The following is a 17,890-nucleotide window of genomic DNA, read 5'->3' on the forward strand; positions in this document are numbered from 1 at the left end:
ATAGACAACACAGGGATTACTCTTCTGCTAAGATGAAGTAAAAGAAATTTTCCTTGTTCCTTCTACTACATACAATTCAGAACATGAACATTATACACAAGACAAACAAAACCTCTTAAAGTTAGACAGAAGAGAAACTATCTAGGTAGCCCCAGGGTCCAAGAAATTGCTAAGTAGTGAATTTCCTAAAATTCTGTGCTGGTTCATATGTCTGAAAAAAGTAGAATCCCAGAAACGCCAACAGGCACAGATTTTCAAAAAGTACCAATCAAAGAATGCACTCTCCGGCCTAAGGATCAGAAAAGGAGCAACATAGAAGACAAAAAAAATACCAGGCAATAACTGACTGCTTTTTTTCAGCCATAGGAAACAGAAAAACTGTGTTCCCTACATACTCATACCAACACAGGATATTTGAAAGCCTGTATTTCCACCCTTGGCTAGGACTGGTGCTCTAGCTTCCCCCATCCCAACATGATCATGTCATAGAAAGTCAAATAAAAAGCTGGGCTTTCATTTCCATCAAGTGGTAATGAAGACTTACTACTCCCCAACCCTAGTATGCTGTCAGTAGAGACTGCTTAGGATCCTAGACTTCTCTCCCAGCTGGCAGTACCAAGGCTCCCCTTCCATTCTCCTCTGTGGAGGGTGAGAGCTGTCACAGTGAAGTATCAGCACCTCAATAAGGCTCAGTAACCATCAGTGAGCTACCTTCTATGATTTTTATGGTATCAGTGAGATCCTCATAAGAACAAGAAAGGTACTAACACTACTCTTTTGAGTCAGGGTGTGTGTGAGGGGAAGGGGTTATCAGTGAGGGCCTAATGAGATTTCTTGCTGGCTCCGTAGAAACATGGAGCCCATACCCACATCCAGATGTCAGTAAGAATTGAGTGAGGAACTTGGTATTGATGATAAAGTAGCATCGAATCCATGCTGTCCACTGAGTGATGGCAATAGACTCCAACTAAACCAGATTTAAGTAAGATCAAAAGAGCCTCCTAGCATTTAAGAAAGTGGCCAGGTTTAAACCAAAAATTATTCATTCTATCAAGGTCAAGAACCAACTGAATGCAAAAACAAGACAGGTTGGAGGCATGGTTCAGTTGATAGGAGGCTAGAAAAGAAAAAGAAAAAAACAGTGAACAGATGCCAACAATGAAAGTATAGAAAGAGATGTTATAACTGTTTGCCAGTTGTTAATGTAAATATAGTAAAAATATCTCAACATGCAGTTAGGAACATGATTTTTTTTTTTTGTCGGCCGTGGGGCTTGAACTCTGGGCCTGGGCACTGTCTCTCAGCTCTTCAGCTCAAGGCGAGCGCTCTACCACTTGAGCTACAGCGCCACTAGGAACATGATTATTATTACGAATTATACACAAGCTTAAAACAAATGGAGTGGAAGGTTTTGCTAAAAAAATAGAAGATATAAAATAGGAAGAAATAGAAATATTATAACTGGAAAAAGCAATAACAAAGCACCCAGTTCTGTGGGTGAGCACAATAACAGAATGGAAGTAACAGGAAAGAAGTTGGGAGGGAGGACATAGAGCAGTATGCTTGAAATACAGGGAGGAAGCATATTATATTAGGAAAGAAGAATGAAAGAATGGGGCCCCAGAAACCTGTGGGGGATAGACTACGTAATGATAGCCAATAATATCCAACAGATTAATCCTATTCCCAAGAAGCAGGGAATGTTATCTTGCATGCAACATAGAATCTAGTATATGTGGTTAAATCACAAATCATGAGATAGGGAGGGTGTCTTTGATGCTTTTAAGAAAGAAAGGCAGAGAGAAATTTGACCACCAAAATGGAAGAAAAAATGTGATAAGAGAAGCCGGACATTAGAGTGATCCAAAGCAGTGATTGCAAGTCAAAGAAAACAACTGACATTGAAAACTAGAAAAGTCATAGGAACAGAATATTACCTAAAGCTCCCAGAAGAAGTAGCTTTTCTTCCTCCTTGACTTTAGTTCAGTGACTAATTTTTTTTCTCTATCAAGACCATAAGAAATTTAATGGGGGAATGTAAACAAGTGTGTGGGAATGTGTTCTTACAGCCTCAAGAAACTAACCTATTTCAACAGATCTAATGTCCATAGCTTGGAGACCTGAAAGGAAAGAAAATTAGATGGCATTCAAAAAGTGCTCAAAACATAATTGAATGAAAACTTTCCAAACTTGACAAAATACACTAGCAAAGAAGCTTAAGAAACTGAATCTGAATGGGCCAAGCCCTCAAATAAATAGGCTTAAGGAAACCTATTCCTTGACACATTGGAATCAAATTTATGAAAAATAAGACAAAAAAATGACAAAAACCTACTCTTTTTGTGCATTTTTATTGTAAAAATACTGTACAGAAGGTTTACAGTTACATGAGCAAGGTAATAGGTACATTTCCTATCAAGTGTTGTTGCCTCCTCCTTTGTTTTTCCCCTACCATCCCTTCCCTCTCACCTCCACAACTAACCCCCTGACCCCCCCACCAAAGTTGTAAAGTTCGTCATCAACATAGTGTCTTGTACATCTCACTGTTACAATGGGTCAACCTGTATCCCTATCTAAGCATTTTCTTTACTCCCCTCCCCCCCAAATTACAGAAGTATATATACAAGATGCAGGGCACTGTCATCAAATACAGTGAAAACAAGGGTTACCTATGGGGGAGGAACAAAAAAGAAACAAAAAAATCACATGGTACATTATAAATATGTTAGAAGCAATAGCAAGAAAGAAAAAAAATGTGTGTCCCTATTTTGGGGTTGATTTCACCTAACATCATCTTATCTGGTCATATGTACATAGCTTTTTGACCTTTTCTACTTGTCCTACACATGTACTAGTTATTGCAAATAAGGGAAACCATGGGACTTATGTTTCTTTGGGCCTGGCTTACTCACTTAATATAATTTTTTCCAAGTATATATCACCCTGCACCAGAATCACCTCCAAATGGATCAAAGAGCTCGAAGTCAAAGCAGAATAGGAGAAACCGTAGGTCTCCTTGGCACAGGATGAAATTTTCTTAATAGAGACCCAGAAACACAACAAATCAAAGAAAGGTTGGACAAAGGGGATTGCATGAAGCCGCAGAGCTTCTGCATGGCAAAGGACATAGCTAGCAAGATCAATAGAAAGCCCACGGGTTGGGAGAAGATCTTCATTAGCCATACAATGGACAAGGGCCTCATATCTAAAATATACTTGGAACTCAAAAAACTAAATCCCTCAACAACAAATCCTCAAACAAATAACTGCCCAATAAATAAGTGGGCTAAAGACTTAGAGAAACCTCTCTGAAGAGGAGAGAAGGATGGCCAATAGACACATGAAGAAATGCTCAACTTCTCTAGCCATAAAAGAAAAGCAAATCAAAACAACATTGAGATTCCACCTCACCCCAGTTAGGATGGCTATAATCAAGAACTCTAATAATAACAGATGCTGGAGGGGTGTGGACAGAAGGGAATCCTACCACATTGTTGGTGGGAGTGTAAACTTGTTCAACCACTTTGGAAAGTAGTATGGAGGTTCCTCAAAAGACTCCACATACAGCTCCCCTATGACCCAGCAATCCCACTTTTGGGCCTTCACCCAACCAATCACAAGCAAGGCCATACTAAAGCTACCAGCAGAACTATGTTTATTGCAGCATTATTTACCATAGCTAAGATATGGAACCAACCCAGATGCCTCTCCGTAGATGAATGGATCAAGAAAATGTGGTGATATATATATATATATATATATGTGTATATATATATCACCACATTTTCATATATATATATATATATATATATATCACCACATTGCATATATATATATATATATGCAAATGGAATTCTATGCCTCCATTTGTTAGGAATTGGAAAGACTTGGGAAAAAAAAGCCCCATTCTTGTAAACCATAATAGAAAAATAATACTTTAACGAGAGGAGAAAAACACCTCAGATAAGTTAGATATCTCAACAGAAATGATGGAGACCAGAAAAGAATTGGCATCATACAACCAACATCAATTAAAATACCCTTCAGAAGTAAAGAAGTGTTGTCCTTAGGAAAACAAGGATTATTTGTCACTAGCAGATGCAACCTGCTCTCAAAGAATGGCTAAATGAAATTTCCTAAACAAAGGGAAAATACTCAATGAGGAATATTAGAGTATCAATAATAATTTTATAAAAGAACATGTTGAGCAAAATATGGATGAATATTTTTGTTCTCTCAACTTTCTAAATTATGAATGTATGATACATATTCAGAATAGTAAGTAAAATGATTATAGAAATTCATATACTTTCCAGACATATATACAAACAAAAGTGAGATTTTAAAAATGTACAAATAATAAACAAGCTGGTGGGAAAAGCTCTCCTAAAAAATCCAACAACATAGAAAATAAAAAATAAAATATTAGAACATGAAGAGCTAACATGTGAATAGCTATAGTAAGGTAAATGGTCTAAATATACTAATTAATAGAAATAGATTGACAGAATGACCCAATTATATTTTGTCTAGAAATAAATGAATAAATAAATGTAGGCATGTAGGAAATAGAACGTTTTAAGTGTAAAGATGGAAAAGATATATTATGAAAATACTAAATGTAAAATGAGTGTCTTTGTGAAGATTAGATATAGTAGACTTCTGAGCAAATAAACTTGCCCAACATAGAAAGATATTATCAACATAGAAAGATATTATATAAAGTTAAAACATCTAATACCTCTAGAGGATTTAGCAATCCTAAATATGTATTCAACAAGTAATAAAAGTGAAAATTATGTAAAGCCAAATTGGAAGAAGTGTAAAGTGAAACAGACAAATCCTTAGTTATAACTGTGCACTGCCAACACCCTTTCACTGAAGGATAAGACAGAAATTCAATAACTAGATCACAAGAATTTAGCAGCCTAAACAGTCTGAGTCAGTTTCCATAGACCACTACATATAAGAATCATCAAATAACAAAATACTTAAATCAGGACACAGGTTGACCCATTGTAACAATGAGATGTACAAGACACTATGTTGAAAATGAACTTTACAACTTTGGTGGGGGAGAGGGGGCCAGGGGGAATTAGGGGGGTAGGGCAATAAGGGATGGCAGGGGAAAAACAAAGGAGGAGGAAACAATGCTCAATAGGAAATTTACTTATTACCTTAGTCATGTAACTGTAGCCTCTCTGTACAGTATTTTTACAATAAAAACAAAACAAATCATCAAATACGTTATTTTTTTCAATGCACATAGAACATACACCAAGATGTCACACATTTTAAGAAACAAAGTATCACAACTTATTTTTAAAAATAGAAATCATATAGAAGGCTTTTTATGACCACAGTGGACTCAAACTTAAAAACAGTAAAAAGATAACATAAAGATCGCCAAATGTTAGGAATGTAAACATTACTTTAACTCACGAGATCAAGGGGAAATCTCAAGAGAAAATTTTAAAGTGCATTAAACTGACTTAAAAATTATAACATATAAATATGTATGAAAGTGCCCTGTGGGAAAAATTTAGAACACTAAATGTATAGAAAAGGGAAAAAGCGGAAAGGGAAAACTTTAAACAATCACCTAAGCTCTCTTCAAAATAAGAAAAAATGAGCAAACACAAAGAAAGAAAAGGGGAGAGAACAATAATTATAAAAGCAGAAATGAAATAAAAACAGAAAAATAATAGAGAAATGAAACAGTTTATTCTTCTTAAGGATAAATAAACTGCAAAAACCTTTCTAAAACTATAGACAAGAAGACAGAAAATATCAACATCAGTTATGAAACAATGGATATGACTTAGAGATTCTGCAGACATAAAAGATTACACATGATTCTACACAATTAAATTTGATGAAATGGACCAATTACTCCAAAAAAACCTTAAATTACCCAAATTAGGATAACATAAAACAGATAAGCTTTACAATAAGCATCATTGGCTGAATTGTGCTCCCCTGTGCAGGTTGAAAATGTGTGCCTGTAACAGCATTTGGAGACAAGAGCTTTTAAGAAGGGTTGTTAAGGTTCATGGTAAGAGTACTCATAAGAAAAGTTGGATACACAGAGACATTCCTGTGCATATAGACACAGAGATCTACACCTCAAAGAGAAAGACCTCAGAAGAGACCAAATCTGTCAATGCCTTGATTTTGGATTGTAGCCAAAAATAAATTGTGTTTGTCATTTAGTCTGTGACATTTTCTTATGATTGTTCTTAGCAAGCTACTACAAGCATAGGAAAAATTGATTTCATAACTTAAAAATCCTGAAGAAACCTCCCAGCTTACATGGCTCCATTGGAGGTTTCTATTTCAAGGAAAACAGAAAAATTGATGTCAATTTTATGTAATCTCTTTCAGAAAACAGTAGAGGTGGAAATGCATCCTAATCACTTGAATAAATCTATTGTTATTCTGAAACCACAACCAAAGTTATCAATGAAAATAATTAAAAGAAAACCTTCTATCCTACATTCCTCATGAGCACAGATGTAATTATTTTTACAAAATATTAGCAATTAGATTCTGTAACACACAAAAGAGTTATGTACATTCTGACTTGAATAGAGTTTTCGGCAGGGATTTGTCATTCAATAGTTGAAAATTATCAGCAAACTCTATCATATTGAGGCTAAAGAAAAGTTGCATAATCATATCATTTAGCATAGGAAAACATTTGATTAAAAACCGGAAATCTAGCCAGGCACTAATCCTAGCTACTCAGGAGGCTGAGATCTGAGGATCATGGATCAAAGCCAGCCAGAGCAGGAAAGTCCATGAGACTCTTATCTCCAATAAACCACTCAGAAAACCCAAAGTGGCACAGTGGCTCAAGTGGTAGAACACTTGTCTTGAGCTGAGGAGCTGAGGGACAGCGTTCAGGCCCAGAGTTCAAGCCCCATGACCGACAAAAAAAAGTCTAGATGCTAGTGGCTTATGTCTCTAGTCCTAATTAAGAGAGTAGCAATGTGATGATTGGGATTTGTAGTTAGTAAGAACCCTTTCTCAACTGATAGCTAGATAAAACTGTGCTCATTTTCCCTTCTATCTTATATCAGAGATTGAGATTGGCAGGATTATACCACTAGGCCAGTTTGGAAAGAAAAGTCTTTAAGCTTCCATGGTCACTGAGGGAAGTTGAACTTAATAATTCATATCTGTTATCCCATCAATGTTAGAAGCTTAAAAGTGGGCAGTTGTGGCTCAATCATGTACCCAAACTGATTATTTGACCCTATTCTATAACTAAGAAGCCAAAAACATGTCTGGAGTCATGGCTCAGCTGTATCATGACAGTTTACCAAGGGTAAGATCTTGATTTGAAACCCACAGTACTATCAAAAAAATCAATCCCTATTTATAATTTTTAAAATGCTCAAAAAGAAGATGTAATTCTTCCACTTGATGAGAAACATCTGTAAGAATACTATAGATGACATTATGCTTGCAAGTCTGAGTTCTTTCCCCTAAAGGTCGCCATGAAGGCAAATATTCAATATAACGTTGAAGGTTTGAGCCAATGCAATAAGAGAAGAAAAGGAAACAAAATCCATACAGACAGAAAATAAAGCTGCCTCCATTTTCAGATGACATAAAGATGTACATAGAAAACTTTAACAAAAAGAAATACAATTAAGAAATAAGCTTAAGAAGTTATCAAGACGTGAAATAAACATGCAAGTATTAATTGAATTTCAATGTACTTGCAAGAAATACCTGAACTTTGAAATTAAAACTGAATACATTGCCAGAAATAAATAGATTGCATAGAAATAAATCTAGGAATATGCAGGTATTTTGAAAACTATTCACTGCTAAAAGATATCAAACAAAGAGATCAAAATGGAGATGCAAACCACATACGTGAGTTCAATGTCAATTTTCCAACTAGTATATAAATTTAACACAATTGCTTTCAAAATCCCATGCACTTTTGCAACATAAATGTATATGAGAAGGCAAAGGAAGGAGAATATCTAAAAGAGGTTGAAAATGCAGTAGAAGATCTTGTCTCAATCCTTGGGCTTTCTATTGATCTTGACAGCTATGTCCTTTGCCATGCAGAAGCTCTGCAATTTCATGCAATCCCATTTGTACAACCTTTCTTTGATTTGTTGTGTTTCTGGGTCTCTATTAAGAAGATTTCTACCTGTGCTAAGGAGACCTAGGGTTTCTCCTATTCTGTCCTGAAATGTTTTCAGGGTGTCTGTTTAGACCTCAAGGTCTTTCATCCATTTGGAGTTGATTCTAGTGCAGGGTGATATATAAGGATCTAGCTTTAGTTTTCTACAAGTGATAACCAATTTTGCCAGCACCATTTACTGAAGAGGCTGTCTTTCTTCCAACAGACAAGGGTCTTATATTTAAAAAATACCTGGAACTCAAAAAACTAAATCCCCCAACAACAAATCCTCAAAGAAACAACTGCCCAATAAATAAGTGGGCTAAAGACCTACAGAGAAATTTCTCTGAAGAGGAAAGAAGAACGGCCAATAGACACATGAAGAAATACTCAACTTCTCTAGCCATAAAAGAAATGCAAATCAAAACAACACTGAGATACCACCTCACCCCAGTTAGAATGGCTATAATCAAGAACTCTAACAACAACAGATGCTGGAGGGGATGTGGACAAAAGGGAAACTTACTGCATTGCTGGTGGGAGTGTAAACTTGTTCAACCACTTTGGAAAGTAGTATGGAGGTTCCTCAAATAACTGCACTTAGAGCTCCCCTATGACCCAGCAATCCCACTTTTGGGCATTTACCCGAATGATCACAAGCAAGAACATACTAAAGCTACCAGCACAACTATGCTTATTGCAGCATTATTTACCATAGCTAAAATATGGAACCAATCCAGATGCCCCTCAGTAGATGAATGGATTCTATGCCTCCATCAGAAAGAATGACATAGGATTCCATTTGTTAGGAAATGGAAAGACTTGGAAACTCAAATAGGTTTTCTTTCTTGCTATTGTTTCTAACATATTTATAAGGTGATTTTTTTGTTGCTTTGTATGTCCCTCCTCCACAGTATAACCACTGTTTTCACTGTATTTGATATTGGCATAATTTGTGGAGGGGAAGGGAAAAAACAAATTGTTTAAATAGGGATACAGGTGGACCATTGTAACAATGAAATGTACAAGATGATATGTTGAAAAATGAACTTTGCAACTTTGGTGGGGGAGGCGGGGGTACGTAGAAAAGGGGGGGATGGGAAGGGATGGGAGGGGGAAACAAAGGAGGAGGTAACAATGCTTGATAAGAAATGTATTCATTACCTTGTTTTTGTAATTGTAACCCCTCTGTATGGTATCTTCACAATAAAAATACTTATTAATTAAAAAAAAAGATTTAGAGTGAGCCAGAACTGTATAGGTACAGTGAGACAAGAAAAAGAAAATGCAGTAGAAGAAACAAGAATATATATAATTTTTAAGATATTATATAAATACAGAAATCAAGATGTATAATGTTGGTGAAGTATTACTTACATATATCAATAGGAAAGAATAAGGAACTAAAGGACAGATAGAAATAAATATTCCGAATGCAAGAAACTCTATCATTATATCTGACAATAATGCTTAGAGTTATACTGAGAACTCTCAAAAGTTAATACAGAACTACAAGCAATCCAATTAGAAGATGTGTAGAGATTCAAAGTATATTTTACCAAAGAGGATAGATAAGTGTCACATCAGCACGTGAAAGATGCTTACCAGCATGAAGTATTGAGTAAATGAAAATTAATGTGAGAACAAGATATCACTACATATCTATTAGAATGGTAACATAGAGTAGTGTAATACCAAATGTTGGTGAAGATACAGAGAAGTTTAATCTTTCAGCCACAGTTGATGAGAACATAACATTCACTCTGGAAACACTTGGCTGCTTCATGTGAAAGTGTACAGATAACTCCAGAGAAGTTATTCCCAGTAAGTTAACAATTACATTCACACAAAAACATGTCCATGAATGTTTATATTTGTAGTAGCCAAAATCTGAGAAAAATTCCAGATGTCTTTCAACAGGTGAATAGTTAAACTATGGCATGATGTATGTCATCAAACTGCAGAGACATGTAACAATCTAGATAAATTCCAAGTAATTTTTGGTGAATACAAAATCAATTCCCCAAATTTAATTGAATTTATATAATATTTGTAAAATGAGAAAACTGAAATGAACAGGTTAGTGACTTTAAGCAATTAAGGTCATAGCAGTTATTAGAGCCAAGTTAGTATGGCTGTAAAAGAGAAACAGGTCTTACACTTGTGATGAAGTTTATTGTTCACTGTGGCATTGTACCTTACATTTTTAAGATGTTGCAAGAAAAGCAAAAAAAAAAATGGAGAAAAGAGACCAAGGGGTCTGTCTCTATTATTTCTTATACCTGGGAATGTCTAGTCATCTTAATATAAAAATTTTACTTATAATGTAGACTGGCTATAGTTTAATTATAGAAATTTTATGTTTGGTAACATAAACACACAGCACAATTTGTATGCTTACCCCTCTCCTTTTCTGTGAAAAAAAATCTAAGGGATCTTAATTCAACATGTCAATATGTGAGTACAATGTCTGTGTATAATTGAAAATAAAAACATTAAATTGACATTATATACCCCTATATGACAGAATGATTCTTTTGTCTATATTGGCACAGGTGACAAAATTCAGTTGTAACCGTATGAGGTTGATACAATCAAATCAGTTCAGAAGACACAGTTTGAGTGCTGTTTCTCGCTTGCAGTTAGTCTGCAGATTCTGTCAAATGGGCCACTTCACGAGTTAACTCAAAGCAAACCATATCATTATTCCTTAAGTATAAGCCCTGCTGGAAGACAGTGATAACATCAATTTCACAACAGCCTTGCCCACTGATTTCTTCACTAGTAATTTTATGCAAGAAGTCTTTTATTTTCTGAGTACGAGGACACACTTATTGGTGAGCTCACTTTCATGTCAAATTATAATTTGTATGTGTTCAAACTGTTGAGAGTTACTAGTTAATTCTATGAGATACTGCCCATATATATTCAGCATTATTATAAATTTAATTTTCTACATGGGCATATGTTAAGGCTGTAATTTCCTTCCATCTTTAGGTGATATGTAGTCATACAGTTTGCTGTGACCAATAAAACAGAGGAAGTAGCAAGTACTGTGACTACTGGAAGTCTTTAAGGGGATGGTAATTAACTATGGCCTCCTGCCATAAGGAAGGATAAAGATAACCTGGATGATTGAAGCTTTATCAGCTTAGATCCCTGGATGAAGGAGATGTAGAAAAGTCATTTATTGGCCAATATTGGTAACATAATATAAGTAAGAACTATCCCTTTGTTGTTTTAGTTATGGGATTTCGACGTTGTTACCATAGCATAAGCTAAATTATTTTAGCTGGTATATTTCACACGTACATTTAATGTACAAAACTCTGCAATAGGACACATTATCATAACCAATTATAAACACCAGTTAATATTTTACTCATTGGTATGCTCAATATCTTCTATTCTGACACCTACACACTTAAAACCTGCACAGAAAGAAATCAAGGGTTGTGCCATTTTATTTTATAGCATAAATTAGAGTAATAAAATTTTTCATGAAGAAAAATGATGTATCATATCTTTCACAGGCACCAATGAGTCACTGTCTTCCTTGAGCATTTCCAAGGACTTCAAAGAAGAGATGTAAACATTTGTACATGCATATTAGGTAGAGATTCATGGCTGATATTATTGCTAGTCAAATCAGCTGCTTGTTACCCATAATTTCCAGGGAGAAATACTTTTCACGATAGTTAGCCCACGGATTGGGAGAAGGTCTTCACTAGCCATACAACGGACAAGGGACTCATATCTAAAATATACTTAGAACTGAAAAAATTAACTCCCCAACCCAGGCCCCGGTGGCTCATGTCTATAATCCTAGCTACTCAGGAGGCTGAGATCTGAGGATCATAGTTCAAAGTCAGCCAGGGCAGGAATGTCCATGAGACTGTTCTCTCCAATTAACCACCAGGAAACCGGAAGTAGCACTGTGGCTCAAGTGTAGAGCACTTGCCTTGTTGAGCTGAAGAGCTCAGGGATAGTGCCCTGGACCTGAGTTCTAGCATCACGACTGACCAAAAAAAAAAAAAAAACACACACACACACACAAAACTCCCCCAACAACAAATCCTCAAAGAAACAACTGCCTGATTAATAAGTGAGCTAAAGACTTAAAGAGATACTTCTCTGAAGAGGAAATAATAATGGCCAATAGATACATGAAGAAATGCTCAACTTCTCTAAGCATAAAAGAAATGCAAATCAAAACAAAATTGAGATTCCACCTCACCACAGTTAGAATGGCTATAATCAAGAACTCTAATAACAACAGATGCTGGAGGGGATGTGGACAGAAGGGAAACTTACTGCATTGCTGGTGGGAGTGTAAACTTGTTCAACCACTTTGGAAATCAGTATGGAGGTTCCTCAAAAGACTGCACAGTGAGTCTCCCCATGACCCAGCAATCCCACTTTTGGGCATTTACCCAAATGATCACAAACAAGACCATACTAAAGCTACCAGCACAACTATGTTTATTGCAGCATTATTTACCATAACTAAGATACATAACCAACCCAGATATCCCTCAGTAGATGAATGGATCAAGATCTATCTATCTATCTATCTATCTATCTATCTATCTATCTATCTATCTATCTATCTATCTATCGGAATTATATGCTTCCATCAGAAAGAATGACTCCACCCTATTTAATAGGAAATGAAAAGACTTGGAAAAAAACTAAGTGAAGGAGTCAGGCCCAAAGAAACCTAGTCCCATGTTTTCCCTTATTTCCAATAGCTAATATATGTCTGAGACAAGCAGAAGAGGTCAAAAGCTATATACATACGACCATATAAGCAAAATGAACCCCAAGATAGGGACACAAGTGTTTTTTTCTGTCTTGCTGTTGTTTTCAATGTACTTATAAGGTACTATGTGAGTTTTTTTTGTTTCTTTTGTATTTTCTTCCCCCATGGTATTACCCCTGTTTTTACTGTACTTGATTCCAGTGCCCTGCATCTTTTATATACATTTTTCTATTTTGGGGAGGAGAAGGGAAGTAACAAAATGCTGAAATAAGGATACAGGTTGACCGATTGTAACAATGAGATGTACAAGACACTAAAGCTGAAAATGAACTTTACAACTTGGGGGCAGGGAGGAGGAGTTGGGTAGGTGGGGAGGGAAGGGATAGTAGGGGAAAACAAAGGAGGGGGTAACAATGGTTGGAAGGAAATGTACTCATTACCTTACTCATGTAACTGTAACCCCTCTGTACAGTATCTTTCCAATAAACATATATATTAAATATTTCAGTTGAGACATTCTGTGATGTTCCCAACAAAAACAAAAACCACATGTTAGTTTGAAAGCCGTTGCTAATGCAATGAAAGAAAAGGACTATTTTTCATTAAACCCAAATAACATTTTTCAAACAGCACAATCCTAGGATAAAGGTAGCTATGCTCTGTGATATAAAAGAACTGGTAGGAGCATTGTGAACCTATCCATGTGTTCAGGTTGATAACAAAGGCAAGCAACCAGAGAAAGAACTCTAATGCCAAAAAATCAACAGTGGAGCATTTAGGAAGACCATGGGACTTGATAACCACCTTCTCGCACATCATTCCTCCACACTTCTCACTTATTGGTCATCCTGTTCTGACTCCCATGTCTAATTCCAAATCTTCTAATACATATTCTAAAAGAATTACATCTTGCCCTCAGGACACTTATCTCAATTCCAAAATAAAGAGCTCGCATATCTTTCTGCCCACCTCAGATATTCAGCTCCCTGCTCAGCACTTAGAACAGGGAAGCTCTCCAGGGACCAAGACTGTACAATTCTCTGTAAATCACAAGGGCATGGGACTTGGACAAAGAAAGTCAGGTCAGAACCACCATGTGAGATAAAAGTAGCAAGAAAATAACCTGTCTAAGACAAGAAACTTAAGCTAGAGAATAAAAACAGTTTTGAGTCAGTTGAAAAGATACACTTATGGCCTCCAGTGGGTCATGCCTGAAATCCTAGCTGCTCTGGCCGTTGAGATCTGAGAGGATCACGGTTAGAAGCCAGCCCAGACAGAAAAGTCCCCTTGAGAATCTTATCTCCCATTAACCACTCAAAACTCGGAAGTGGCACTTTGGTTTAAAGTGGTAGAGCTGTAGCCTTGATCAAAAAAGAGCTCAGGGACAGTGTCCAAGCCTTGAGTTCAAGCCCCACAACCCGCCCCCCCCCCACACACACATAAAAAGATACATTTATGTATAACAAGGCTTATGCTTCAGTAACAATCAATATTTTCTACAAAACAGATTTGGAAACTTTGAATTCAATATCAACATCAAAAACATTTGGTCCTGTTGGCATGTAATCATTCTCACCGCAGAATCATATTTTAGTATCCCCAAATAAGGATGTAGCTGCAATCAGACATGTGCAGGAAAGGGGTATCCATTGAAGAGCTGGGTAATTATTCTCCTCTATGCCCATAGTCATGTATTCATGATCATGTAATTCATTTGGACTTTTTGTCCCTTTTAAGTTTTAGTGTTAGAGGTGTGGGTTTGAAAATGTATATGCTGCATTTAATTAAAGCAAAAGAGTTAAAGGAAATCTATATCAAAATAAGTTTGAAACTCATTATGAGAAGAAGCAATTTACTTTAATCAAAAATAACAGAGGAAGACTTAAGGGAGACATTTGTCCAAGACAATGAATCTCTCAGGGCTGGGAAGGTGGCTCAGTGGTTGAGCGCTTGCCTTGCATACATGAGGCCCTGAGTTCGATTCCTCAGCACCCACATAATCAGAAAAAAAAGCCGGAAGTGGCACTGTGGCTAAAGTGGTAGAGCGCTAGCCTTGGGCTGAAGAGCTGAGGGACAGCACCCAGGCCCAAAGTTCAGGCCCCACGACTGACAAAAATAAAAATAAAAATGAATCTCTATTACAAGCTCAAGTGACCAGGAAATTTCCAATAAATATATCAAGTTAGAGTTCACCCCCAGGGAAACCTTTCTTTACATGATGGTTCACTGAAAGCATGAGGAGACACTAACAATCTTTTGCCTTAGAACTAATGAGTAAATTTGAAAATGTGGAGCATCTGTCTTCATTCTTTCACAATTCTGTGGAAAGTGCACACAAGACAAGAAGACAGGATGCACAGCACTGTCCTCAAAAATATAGCCTGTTTTTTAATCACTGGCAGTTGAAAGAGAATTGCATAATTCTTTTAAAACTGCTCAAGCTCTTGTCAGAACGACTGGACTCAAGATAATTAACCTTGTCCAAAAATTCTGCAAAGTGGTATTCTAATGAAAGTAACGGCCACACTTTGAACAAAGGGTGGACTAATAACTTAGGAAGTTTAAAATTGTGTAAACAAGCGTACAGGTTTGGCCATCTGCTTTATAATAATTCACTTTGCTGATGAATCTCAACTGTGAAATCTTAAACTTTGCTATTACATGCTATTTGACAATTATGATAGGAAATTTGGTTTTGACAAGAGAACACTATTCAATAGGTACTGGTTATAATTAAAGTATTTAAAAATTAGAAAAAAAAATAAAAGAGATAATTGCCCTGTAGAGGTAGCATGTACTCAGCTAAGAGGATTTTCATTGAAAACATGATCAACATATCCAATGTGGAAATTTTTATGTACGATGAGTTTGATAAAGGCTGTCTCGAACCTGTAATAGCTGTATGACCTTGGGTGAGAAAGCTCACCCTCTGTACCTAGATTTTCTCACCTGTAAAAAGGTGGATAGTATTATTAAGAATGAAGAGGATGAATAAACCCAAACTACTTTGATCAATGAAACGTGGGTTCCCCCTAAAGTTCTTGCTTTGAGAAAAGCAAACAACAAAAAAGGTTTATGTATGTACAAGAAATGAATAACTACGCTGTCTCATCAATATCTGTGCTCACAAGGCAACACAAGCACACTACCAGCGATCAAGACAGGAAAACTCGAATGTCAGCATCAACTCGAAGAATCATCCTCTACTAGAGAAAGAAGGAGCCAATGGGAGTATATTTCACTTCAAGTGTACATGAAATATATGCTCCCCACCCACCCGACTTGTTGACTTCGCTTCTCAAGGCTGTTCCCCAAGCCTCCCAAAGAGCAAACTTTGCATGTCAAGCCCTGGGAATGGTCCTACTGAGTCCTCAGCCCTTCTTTTGCCATCTTGCTCTCTCTCCCTCTCTCTCTCTGTGGTTTTGGCCTTTGGATAGACACCTCTCTCCATCCCTCACTTCGCGACCAAATGAACCTCCCGCCTGCCCACTGTACGGTGCGGGAAAACTCCGAAATGGGCAACAGGCTTGAAAAGCTTGGAGACATTCAAGGCGGGTGCCCACCACCCCGCCGCCCCCCGTGGCCCACACCCACTCAGACCCCGCCCGCCGCCAGCCCCACCTGCTCAGCCACACGCGCAGACGCCGCTGGTCAGAAAAGACCCTCTCCACCCCTCCATCGTGTATTCCCCGGTCAGTGCCCCCCGCCCCCCCCCCCCCCGCAGACTGTCCCCCAACGTGAGAGTCATCCCTAATGGAGCTGGCCTCGCCGCTTCCCTTCCAGCTCAGCCCAAGAGGACGACCCAAAGGGCACGAAACCCAACAACACAACTCATCTGGAGACTCGAAGGAGCGGACTGCCATCGCCACCCAGGAAGGAGGATCGAGGGGTGGCCGGAGGTGGGGGGGGGCGAGGGAAATGGGGAGGAGTCCTTGCAGGGTTGCTGAAATTTACCTGCGTGGCCCCGCGCCCCGGGGCCGGTCATTCTGCAGCAGCAGCAGCAGCAGCAGCAGCAGCAGCCGCTACCGCCGCCCGGCGGGCCCGAGGCGCCGCCCGCCTCCCAGGGAGACGCCGCGCCGCAGTCTGGGCTGCAGCGCCCGGCACATGCTGGGCGCTCGCCCGCCGCGGCCAGCGCCCGCGCACAGGTGGGAAACCCCCGTGAGTGGGCGTTGGGGCGAACCCCTCCTCCGCCCGCGCTCCCCGATCGCTTCCACACTTGACTTGGCCCGGGCGCACGGCGCGCGGGCGTCTGCCCTTGCTCTGGGTGCCCTCGCCCCGGCGCCACGGGTGGCCGTGGTCCCCGCGCGCGCGCGCGCGCGCCCGGTGCACCTCCCGACCCCCCGCCGAGGGCTCCGAGGCAGTGGGTGGCCGGCGGGGAACAGTGCGCAGCAACCGGGGACCCGCACCCACCACCGGTCGCCGGGCTCCCCGTGCCCCGCCACCCCCGCGCCCTCCCCCACTCCACAGCTGTCAAGGAAGAATTTCGCCGCCTCGCACACACCTTGGAATGGACGTGCGTCTCAGTCACCGACTCGCCAAACTCTTAGGAGGCGTCCGTGGGTCTGGAGGGACGTGTGGGCATAGAGTAGAAGCCGCTTTCTTATTATTTAGTAATGTTGGAAGTGCCCGGTCCGCTGCCAGAGTTGTGGGTCATGTGGGCACACACAGCAGAGCCTGGCTGCCAGTACCAGGGTTTCCTGAGGATCCTGAAACTATGATCTCATCCTCCTCATCCGCCTCCCCCGCCCCTCTCCCTCCGCGGGCGCGCACGCTCGGCGCACACACACACACACATACACACACACGCGTGCGCGCGCATACACACATATATACACTCACACTGCTTGCACTATCCTCTTTCCTGAACCGAAATTCTCCTCCAGGGAAATATCATGTGCATGCTCTTCATTGAAAAAGAAAATCCATCCAGATATTTTCCCCCCCTCTTTCAAAGCTTGATTTATTTGCTTTGTTGATTTCTT

The 17,890-nt window shown here is 38.9% G+C and overlaps 1 protein-coding gene across 1 annotated transcript in view; it reads right to left on the reverse strand.

Annotated features, from left to right (window-relative positions):
* Positions 1 to 17,599, reverse strand: part of Dtna (dystrobrevin alpha) — a 333,587-nt gene extending 315,988 nt beyond the window's left edge. The window contains exon 1 of the mRNA XM_070029341.1: positions 17,410 to 17,599. The gene's annotated coding sequence lies outside the window, so the exon portion shown is untranslated. The remainder of the gene's footprint in view (positions 1 to 17,409) is intronic.
* Positions 17,600 to 17,890: the final 291 nt, after the last annotated feature.

The sequence above is a fragment of the Dipodomys merriami genome, unplaced genomic scaffold (genome assembly GCF_024711535.1).
Source record: "Dipodomys merriami isolate MVZ:Mamm:240054 unplaced genomic scaffold, mDipMer1.0.p SCAF_2, whole genome shotgun sequence".
Lineage (NCBI taxonomy): Eukaryota > Metazoa > Chordata > Mammalia > Rodentia > Heteromyidae > Dipodomys > Dipodomys merriami.